Here is an 11,832-nt window from a genome sequence, read left to right as displayed (position 1 = left end):
TCCCTCCCATCCAAATTAATTAAGTCTAATTTATTTATATATGAATGTATTCAGGCAACAAACGTATCTAAATATATCCGTATCTAGATAAAGTCAAGTGAACTAATTTGGATCGGAGGAAGTAGTGAGTGATGTTAAACTACGTGGAAGTACTGTACCAGTTTCTTTTACGCGAATGCACAACCACGTGGATCTTGATACAAGAACAATGATGGCCTGCAGAAACAAACAGCCGTGGCTGTTTATAATTCAGAGAAGCAAAACAATCCAGCCAAGCCTCGCATGCATGGATTGATAGCAACGGCATGAGCATCACGCATTCCCCTAGATCTCGGACAAGAATAAGAAATCCGCCACCAATGATCACATGATCAGGATGGTCATTTCACCGAGCAGCACTGTACGTCCCGATTGGAAGTTCAGTTTGACTGAACTTGTGCGAGACAGGGGAAGCATCATGTGCCCATGATTGTGCTTGTCGACGGCGCATGGCTCTGATCCCAGCACGCACATGTGAATCGTGTGCAGATTTTTTTTTCGAAATGGGGAATAAAACCCCGGCTTTTGCATCATGATGATGCACGCGGCCTTTTATTAAAATTAAGAGTACTCCAAAAGTTATTACATCTCAAGCGTTACCGAGGATTGATACAAGAATCAACCATCGAAAGAAACAAAGCACCAATAGACTACAGAAAAATGTATACAAACGCAGATGCATTACGCATACAGTATACAAACGCAGTTTGGGCCGTAGTCTACTATACTGATGGGAAGGATAAGGTTTCTGAATGACCCGACGTGTGCTCGTAGTACTTCCAACAGGAGATTTTGTTCGAAGGAGAAATGGAGCTCCTAGAATGGAAATGGAATCCTCGGTCTAGCTTGTGAGGACGATCTGCCCTATATTGCGCAAGCCGTTATTCAAGCTTCCGTTGTCGATTGGTGGACGGACGAAGATCACTCTCGACAAAGGAAAGGAAATGAAAGCTTAATTTTGCTACCGAGTATTTTTTTTAAAGGTCATGTTTTAAAAAATGGAGGGAGCGGACAGATAAATCAAGAGCTATTGTGGATGGCGATTTTTACAGGGCCAGGCCCAAGATGACGACATGAACTACTCCCTAACACGTTGCCGCTGACAAGGATGTGGGAACAATTGGATTCGGAAGATTCCTGCAGTATTTGCTTTAGCCTTTTTGTAGCTAGCTGCTACTTTCGCACCCCGATTTCATTTGCGTATGTGACATCATTAAGCTGCTAAGACGCCGACATCGTTCTTCTAGCTATTAGGTCCAAAGTTAACAGTTCAACAATTACCACTAGTAGACTACGTATTCATCACTACACACCTCTGACTTTGGAGGTAGCAACTTTGTTAAAAGTGTGTTATGTTTGCCGAAAGCTAGCCTTTATCACCTTTCACTTTTCCAAATGACCTTGCTGTTAATAATGACCAATAAGTTCTGTAGACTGAACATTAACCTAAACATACAGTTGACCAAATGAAATGCAATGCATGGTTTCAGCTCAGAAGCTACGGAGATGGTTTGATCATAGATAAGGAAACGAACAACAGATCGATGCACCAACGGCGGACGGCATGCAATATAAGAGATAAAGAGGGAGATAGAGAATCTCAAGATTCCAAACAAAACCGATCGAAAACGAGATAAATCCAAACTACAGAGTACTAAAATTACAGTAAAGCAAAAAACCAAGCTCTGAATTTTGATTAGCCGCGGAGGTTTCAGTAGTACCTGGGTCGGAAACGCAATGCGGCAGCCACACAGAGACGAGAATCTTGATTCGCTGAAGAAATCCGGCCAGCCTTCCTGCCTCCTCTGAGACCAGCTCTTCAGCCGATCCTAAGCAAAATAGGCTCCAAAACCCAGCGGGCAGCAGCTTGAGGGCCCTTAAAAGGGGCTATTATTTGCAAATTAAGCTTCGTTAGGCCCCCACGCCACAACAGTTCCCTCCCTCTGTTCTGCAATACCTTTCCTTGTCCTCTCCCTCCTTTGCTTCTAAGGAGGATCTACTCCATTTTTTTTATACATGCGCTTTTTAATCAGTCATGGCCCTCATGGGGTCACAACGTGTCTTCTTTATTTTACAGATTGGAACATTGTATCGACTTTGGCAAAGACATATGTTCTCTCCGTTATCAGTATTGCTCGATTGATTAATTAACTTATTATCCTGTGAATACATATCACATTCGCAATTGGCCATGTGCTGAAGCATGTGCACATGTGTGTACAAAGGTCACCAGACAGACGGTATAGATAAAGTGGCCGAATCTTAGTAGAGCTCGACCTTTTGTAGTGGCTAGCTCGTGGAGAAGGTCTCAGTAGAAGATTGCAGTTTCTTGATGCAGTGACTACTGATTGATTGGTGGAGAGGGGGCTAGACTTCTTCTGCTGTAGCAGTGTTACTGTTCACTGGCTGTTAGGCTGCTCATAGTGGGGAGTAACTTAGACTAGTATACTACTTTCATAATGGGTAGTAACTTATATGTGGTGTCATGCATTGTGTCATTTATTATGTTGTAGACTCATTTTGCCTTGAGGTGTATGATGTTATGGTAACATAGCTAGTTACCACCTCACTCTTTTTCTTCATTTATTCGCATGCTATGTCACCAAAACGCCTTGAGATGTGCGATGTTACTAGCTATGTTACTCCCACTATGAGCAGTCTTAGCTATGCAACAGGTTCAGCATAGAAAAACAGTGAGTGCCTGCCAAATAAGCCAAATGTAGCTACGGCATTAATTAGCATCTGGCCTTTGCTCATCTGATGTAGTAGTACGTAGTCCTAGCAAGTTGTTAGCCAGTAAGTTACGTTTGATGTACTGGCCAGTTGCATTGTATAAGTACCCTTAAAGAGAAATTAGGAAGGAACATTTAAGCCTGATGTACTGCCACAAACTAGAGCTCACAGGCTTACACTAGCAAAGCAGAGGAAGCATCCAGGAAAAGTAAAGAAGGCATGAGTATCTCTCAAGAGCACATGACTTAACACTGACTACTGCCAAAAGAATAACAGCTCAACTTGCTAAACCTGGGCATGGCTGGCATAATTGTCTATGATACCTATGCCTTTGCATCAACGCAGCGTGGCTAGGACGATTGCTCGATCCAGACTTTCAGATAAGGAGCATCACGGCGTGCAACGCAACAGCTAAGCCTGTACCGAGAACTTGGCTGCTTAATTCGCTTACGCTTCCTTGTAGAATTTAAATGGTCCCAAGATTGTTTTGAATTGAGCCGATTGTCTTTATCTGTAACTTGTAGCAATTAGCAAGTCATCATTCTTGTTCTGTATAGTACCCAGCACTTTGCTTGAAATTGTCGTATTCCATCGGAGTGAGGTTTCACAGGCTTGGAATTCAGTGCTGCAGTTTATTCTGCTGAACTGATTCAGTTCATGGCAAGGAAGTCTCCGTTATCTAGTCTTCAAGATAACTTGCTTGTATGGGGGAATTAAACACCCGAAGAATGCTAAGAAGCAATTGCTTCAGATACAGCTGAAGAAAAGTAGTGTATTGACTTGTTTCAGAATCTATTATCGTTTGAAACTTCAGAATTTGTCAAAGCGTACTCCACTTTCCACTTTTAAAGCTCTCATGAACGAATGGAATAATGCAATTCTTACCTGCATTGAAATTCCACCTGGAAGTGTGCGTTTTTCTCAAGAAAACGCAAGAGCATTGAGGGTTTTTTTTCTGAGGTACAGATGCTTATTGTTGGACCAAGAATGAAAATTAGCACCATTGTCATCAGTCACAAGCTTATCAAAATATATTTCGTCGTATTAGTTTCAGCGTAGCATATACATCATATGCAACAAGACTTTATTACTGACATTGGAATTCTCAACCAGCAAGGATATGGATGGGCATATAAGATATAATACGAAAATAAGAAATAAAAACATAACGGCTTAGAAAATGAAAGCTGATTTGACTTCAGCTGCAGCACAATGTCACTTATTTAGGGCATCTCCAGCGGCGCGACGCATTTCGGACGTCCGAAATGTCCGCGGGCGTCCGTTTGCGTCGCCTGGCGGACGGGGAAATGATCGTGCGTCCGTTTGCATCTGGGGTTGGCTCCAGCGGGGGCGACGCATTTTGGGCGCAGGCCAGAATTCAAAAAAGATGAAATAGCGTCGACTTTGCACGAAAATACAGCCGCAAATTGAGCCGCAAATTGAGGGCTGAAACAAGTTCATCACACTTTGCAGCTCGTACGGTGCAAAGTGGAGCAAAAGGGGCACAACAAGGCCTGAACATCAATAAAAAAAAGGAGGCCAAGGTGCTGGGCGCATGGCACCGGTGATCAGGCGTCTCGCCCGCGGATTTCGGCACGCCTCTTCATGAACCATGCCCTGGTGTCGTCGTTGACGCCGCTCAAGTCGGCAAGCATGATCCTTGTGTCTTCTGCACACAATTTGGCCTCGGCGTCTGCCTTTTTGGCCTCGATGTCCAGCCTTTGGACATCGAGGACCTCCTTGGCGAGGTTCTGGTAGATGGCAGCTGCGGCCTCTTTTTCCAGACGTCTCTTCTCGTCCCTAGCAACCATGGCGGCACGGTTGTCGGCCATTATCTTCTCCATGCTCTGCGTGAACGCAATGGCATGCGCCTCCCGGACAAGATCGGCCTTGGTAGCCTTATGGCCTCGTGGACGAGGTGGAAGGGCTGGACGGCCTTGATCGTCGTCTTCACCGTCGAGGTTGATCGCTGTCCCATTCCTCACAGCTTTGTTGTAGGCCGCAAAGTTTGTCATCCACTTGTTGTTGTTCTTGAGCAGGTCCCAGCAATGGACCATATGGTAGCCCTTCTTATGCGTCGCCTTGAACTTCTCCAAGGCGAGGGATACCTGCAATCATAGCCGCCAATGATGTACATACAATGATGCAAATTGTGTAGAATGATGATGGTTGTATCGTGTTTACCACTGTCAGGACGCCAGGACGCCAGTGCCGCTTACGGGGTTGTTAATAGCATGTTCGACCGCCGAGCAGAACCTGCTTGTCTCTTGTTTGATGTAGTTCCATCTTTTCCGGAGGGACTCTTCCGTCCGAGGGCCTGTGATATGGTAGGGCGGGTGCATCCTGGTCTCGTTGTACTGCTGCAAGACCTTGGCCCAATAGACCTCACTACAAGAAAAGTTGCCATGGCCGACGAAGTTGAAGTCGCGCCGTGGTTGCTGGTGTACCATGGCCGACGATTTTGGGTCTGTCCGTTGTGCATGTCAAAACGTTTTTTCTCGTTTTTGAGGCCACCTAGCCCGACGAAAATGGCCAAAACGTTGCGTATGGTGGCCCGGGACGTGGTGCATCTCGAATTCTCGGGTTCGCCGGCCGAGTCAACGCAAATCCGCACCGCCGAGGGATGTAGGGCCCAGATGGCAGCCTCTGCGGCATTGTTTTTTTCTCGATCGCGCCATCTCGTTCAACGCTCTCCGATCGAGCCGTTTACGATGCGGGATCATGGGTCCCGCATGTCATCCTCTATGAACTAAAATTCTTTCTATTCTTGGATTTTTTTGACCCCCGATTTCCGGCTACTTCCTTTTTCTTTTGATCCCTTGCCGCCTTGGAAACGTTGACACTGCTGCTCGCTAATTGGAACCCGCATGTCATCCTCTATGAGCAACCAACTTTCTTTTCTTGGAGTTTTTTGGCACCTCAAATTTGGTCACTTGCCTTTTTCTTTCGATCCCCTGCCGCCTCTCAAACGGTGATACCGCTGCTGCTAAATGGGACCCGCATGTCATCCTCTATGTACTATAAAACTTTCTTTTCTTGGATTTTTTTGGCACCTCATATTTGGTCACTTACCTTTTTCTTTCGATCCACTGCCGCCTCTCAAACGGTGAGACCGCTGCTGCTAAATGGGACCCGCATGTCATCCTCTATGTACTATAAAACTTTCTTTTCTAGGATTTTTTTGGAACCTCATATTTGGTCACTTGCCTTTTTCTTTCGATCCCGTGCATCCTCTCAAACGGTGATACCGCTGCTGCTAAATGGGACCCGCATGTCATCCTCTATGTACAATCAAGTTTCTTTTCTTGAATTATTTTTGGCTCATGATATTTGGTCACTTGCATTTTTCTTTCGATCTCATGCCACGTTGAGGACCCTGCAGGCTCATGGGACCCGCATGTCATCCTCTATGTACTATAAAACTTTCTTTTCTTGGATTCTTTTTGGCACCTCATATTTGGTCACTTGCCTTTTTCTTTCGATCCCCTACCGCTTCTCAAACGGTGATACCGTGCTCGCTAATTGGGACCCGCATGTCATCCTCTATGTACAATCAAGTTTCTTTTCTTGAATCATTTTTGGCTCTCGATATTTGGTCACTTGCATTTTTCTTTCGATCTCATGCCACGTTGAGGACCCTGCAGGCTCATGGGACCCGCATGTCATCCTCTATGTACTATAAAACTTTCTTTTCTTGGATTCTTTTTGGCACCTCATATTTGGTCACTTGCCTTTTTCTTTCGATCCCCTGCCGCTTCTCAAACGGTGATACCGCTGCTTGCTAAATGGGACCCGCATGTCATCCTCTATGTACACTCAAGTTTCTTTTCTTGAATTATTTTTGGCTCTTGATATTTGGTCACTTGCCTTTTTCTTTCGATCTCATGCCACGTTTGAAACGTTGAGGAACCTGCTGGCTCATGGGACCCGCATGTCATCCTCTATGTGCTATAAAAGTTTATTTTCTTGGGTTTTTTTTCACCCTCTGATTTTTGGCTATTTCCTTTTCCTTTTGATACCCTGCCGCCTTGGAAACGTTGAGTAAGCTGCTGACTCATGGGACCCGCATGTCATCCTCTATGTACAATCAACTTTCTTTTCTTTTGATCTCAAGCCGCATTTGAAATGTTGAGACCGCTGCTGCTAATTGGGACCCGCATGTCATCCTCTATGTACAATAAAGTTTCTTTTCTTGGATTATCTTTGGCTCTTGATATTTTGTCACTTGCCTTTTTCTTTCGATCTCATGCCGCCTTTGAAATGTTGAGTAAGCTGCTGGCTCATGGGTCCCGCATGTCATCCTCTACGAACAATAAAAGTTTCCTTTCTTGGAGTTATTTTTGACCCCTAATTTCTGGCTATTTGCCTTTTTCTTTTGATCTCCTGCCCCCTTTGAAACGATGAGGACGCTCGTTGGCGGGTCGGTCCCACATGTCATCCTCTGTGAACAATAAAAGTTTCCTTTGATGGATTTATTTTGAACCCCTAATTAATTTCTCGGATATTTCCTTTTTTTCCTTTGATCCCCGCCGCCTTGGAATCGTTGAGGATCGCTCGCTGCCTCATGGGTCCCGCATGTCATCCTCTCAGAACGGTAAATGTTTCTTTTATTGGATTTTGTTTACCAAATGATTTTTGGCTTATATTTTATTTCGATCTCCTGCCGCCTTTAAAACGTTGAGGACGCTGCTGGCTCACGGGTCCCACATGTCAGCCTCTATGAACAATAAACGCTGAGGATGCTGCTGCCTCATGGGTCCCGCATGTCATCCTCTTTGAACGAAATGTTTCTTTTCTTGGATTTTTTACCAACATATTTTTGGTTTATTTTTTCTTTCCATCCCCTGCCGCCTTTAAAACATTGACGACGTTGCTGGCTCATGGGTCCCCGATGTCAGTCTCCCCGTACAAGAAACATGTGATATCTTGATTATTTTGCAGACAATAAACAGTGTATTGCGCTCTGAGCTATTTCAAACGGATAAATTAAATCTTTATTTTTACATAAACAAACTTATATGTTGAATCTCCTTGTTTTTTTGTTTTTGCGAAGCATAGGACTTTCCTGTTTTTTTAGAAAATTCCGAACTTTCCTGTTTTGGAGTGGGCTGAAATTGTTTGAGTCAAAAGGCCAAGCAGGATAGTTTGAAGGCCCAGATGTCCAGATGCAGCCCAATTGAAATCTTTCTTCTTCGATTTTTTTCACCCCACGATTTCGGCTACTTCATTTTTCTTTTGGTCCTGTGCCGCCTTGGAAACATTGAGACCAGTCTGTGCAAAATGGGACCCGCATGTCATCCTCTATGTACAATAAAATTTCTTTTCTTGGATTATTTTTGGCTCCCGATATTTGGTCACTTGCCTTTTTCTTTCGATCCCGTGCAGCCTCTCAAACGGTGATACCGCTCGTTGCTAAATGGGACCCGCATGTCATCCTCTATGTACACTCAAGTTTCTTTTCTTGAATTATTTTTGGCTTCGATATTTGGTCACTTGCCTTTTTCTTTCGATCTCATACCACGTTTGAAACGTTGAGGAACCTCGTTGGCTCATGGGACCCGCATGTCATCCTCTATGTGCTATAAAAGTTTATTTTCTTGGGTTTTTTTCACCCTCCGATTTTTGGCTATTTCCTTTTCCTTTTGATCCCCTGCCGCCTTGGAAACGTTGAGTAAGCTGTCGACTCATGGGACCCGCATGTCATCCTCTATGTACAATCAACTTTCTTTTCTTTTGGTCTCAAGCCGCATTTGAAACATTGGGACCGCTGTGCTAATTGGGACCCGCATGTCATCCTCTATGTACAATAAAGTTTCTTTTCTTGGATTATCTTTGGCTCCTGATATTTTGCCACTTGCCTTTTTCTTTCGATCTCATGCCGCCTTTGAAATGTTGAGTAAGCTGCTGGCTCGTGGGTCCCGCATGTCATCCTCTACGAACAATAAAAGTTTCCTTTATTGGAGTTATTTTTGACCCCTAATTTCTGGCTATTTGCCTTTTTATTTTGATCTCCTTCCCCCTTTGGAACGATGAGGACGTTTGTTGGCGAGTCGGTCCCACATGTCATCCTCTGTGAACAATAAAAGTTTCCTTTGATGGATTTATTTTGAACCCCTAATTAATTTCTGGATATTTCCTTTTTTTTCCTTTGATCCCCTGCCGCCTTGGAATCATTGAGGATGCTGCTGCCTCATGGGTCCCGCATGTCATCCTCTCAGAACGGTAAATGTTTCTTTTATTGGATTTTGTTTACCAAATGATTTTTGGCTTATATTTTATTTCGATCTCCTGCCGCCTTTAAAACGTTGAGGACGCTGCTGGCTCACGGGTCCCACATGTCAGCCTCTATGAACAATAAACGGCGAGGATCTTGTCTGCCTCATGGGTCCCGCATGTCATCCTCTTAGAATGAAATGTTTCTTTTCTTGGATTTTTTACCAACATATTTTTGGTTTATTTTTTCTTTCCATCCCTACCGCCTTTAAAACGTTGACGACGCTCGCTGGCTCATGGGTCCCCGATGTCGATCTCCCGTACAAGAAACATGTGATATCTTGATTATTTTGCGGACAATAAACGAGTGTATTGCGCTCCGAGCTATTTCAAACGGATAAATTAAATCTTTATTTTTACATAAACAAACTTATATGTTGAATCTCCTTGTTTTTTTGTTTTTGCGAAGCATAGGTCTTTCCTGTTTTTTAGAAAATTCCGAACTTTCCTGTTTTGGAGTGGGCTGAAATTGTACGAGTCAAAAGGCCAAGCATGATAGTTCGAAGGCCCAGATGTCCAGATGCAGCCCAATTGAGATCTTTCTTCTTCGATTTTTTTCACCCCCTGATTTCTGGCTACTTCATTTTTCTTTTGGTCCTGTGCCGCCTTGGAAACATTGAGACCGGTGCTGCAAAATGGGACCCGCATGTCATCCTCTATGTACAATAAAATTTCTTTTCTTGGATTATTTTTGGCTCCCGATATTTGGTCACTTGCCTTTTTCTTTCGATCCCGTGCGGCCTCTCAAACGGTAATACCGCTCTTGCAAAATGGGACCCGCATGTCATCCTCTATGTACAATCAAGTTTCTTTTCTTGAGTATTTTTGGCTCCTGATATTTGGTCACTTGCCTTTTTCTTGCGATCTCATGCCACGTTTGAAACGTTGAGGAACCTGCAGGCTCATGGGACCCACATGTCATCCTCTATGTACTATAAAAATTTCTTTTCTTGGATTATTTTTGGCTCCTGATATTTGGCCACTTGCCTTTTCTTTCGATCGCCTGCCGCCTCTCAAACGGTGATACGATACTGCTGCTAAATGGGACCCGCATGTCATCCTCTATGTACAATCAAGTTTCTTTTCTTGAATTATTTTTGGATCCTGATATTTGGTCACTTGCCTTTTTCTTTCGATCTCATGCCACGTTTGAAACGTTGAGTAAGTTGCGGACTCATGGGACCCGCATGCCATCCTAATTTGCGGAGTTTTTTACCCCCTAATTTCTCGGCTACTCTTTTTCTTTTGATCTCAAGCCGCATTTGAAACGTTGACACCGCTGCTGCAAAATGGGACCCGCATGTCATCTTTTATGTACAATAAAGTTTCTTTTCTTGGATTATTTTTGGCTCCTAATATTTGGTCTCTTGTATTTTTCTTTCGATCTCATGCCGCCTTTGAAACGCTGAGGAAGCTGCTAGCGCATGGGTCCCGCACAGTGGCGGACCTAGCCTTTTTTTGAAGCCTGGGCACACTATGAAGTACGAACTAAACGATTTCACTTTGGTCTATGAAAAACCACAAATATCACATATTTGAATAAATGGATATGATCAATAATAAATAATGTTTCATAGACCATAGATGTAAAAGAGACATAAACTAGGTAGCAAAAACTAAACTTACGATTTGAAAATAGAAGTCCAAAATGCTAATTCTATTGTTCAACCTAAGGCGCACATCCAAGGACTGCGCACATCCAATAAGAATCTACAAGATAAAAAAGTATGTTAGTAAATTATATAGCTTTTCACAGAAATATATACGTATTGGAGACAATGGAGCATACCAATAATGTGCTAATTAGGCCTGGGAAGCATGCTTTATTAAGATGTACACATGCGATGAGGTTCTGGAGCGAGGCGAGAGTTTTACTCGATGTCAAAATTCCAGACTTGCATCCTGTTACTTGGGCAAAGGATGTTCTGATTGATCCGATTGTTCCAGAGGAGGATAGAGCAAAGGTGATTACTATAATGTGGGCAATATGGACGTCCAGGAATAATATCACACATGATCGGGCTGGTTTGAATCCTGTTCAGTCGATGAAGAGGATGAGGGATGATTTGGCTTTGCTAGAGATTCCGAGGCACCAGGCTCTTATACTACCAGGTTATGGGTGGCGACCACCAGATGACACCTGGGTGAAAATAAATACGGATGCAGGAGTATATGTTGAAGATAGGAAGAGTGGAGCGGGGGGCATTGTTCGTAACCCATCCGGCTTCGTGGCAGCTTGGAGTAAGCCACTCCCAGGGATTACAAATCCGCTGATTGCTGAGGCTATGGCCCTTCGGGAGGGGGTTTTCTTCGCCAAGCTCAGGGGTTTTCCGCGAGTGATTATTGAAGTTGATTGCTTAGAGATTGTGAATCTCTGGAACTCGCGCGCTGGTTCTCGCGCAGTTGTTGCGCCGATTCTACAGGATATCGAAGGGCACTCTAGTTCTTTTGTTTCGTTTGTTATTCGTCATGTAATAAGATCGTCCAATACGTCGCTCACCTCTCGTGCCAAGCACGCTTGCACTTTGGTGTCGACGGATGCTTGGATGGATCATCCCCCTAGTTTTATTGTTGCCAGCCTTCAGGCAGACATTGTAAGTGCTGTTGATGAAGGTTAATAAAGCCCTGAGATTCTAAGCAAAAAAAAGTAAATATCGGAACGAACCGATCAATACAGCGATCGAACGTGGTGACCACTAACCAGCCCACGTAGGGACTTTGCAATGTAATGGGCCAAGTCTATTTCGTGCTGCGGAACAAGCAAGGCCCAAGCTGGCTTAGTTTTGA

Source organism: Lolium rigidum, chromosome 3 (assembly GCF_022539505.1).
Source record: "Lolium rigidum isolate FL_2022 chromosome 3, APGP_CSIRO_Lrig_0.1, whole genome shotgun sequence".
Taxonomy (NCBI): Eukaryota; Viridiplantae; Streptophyta; class Magnoliopsida; order Poales; family Poaceae; genus Lolium; species Lolium rigidum.
This window is presented reverse-complemented; position numbering follows the sequence as displayed.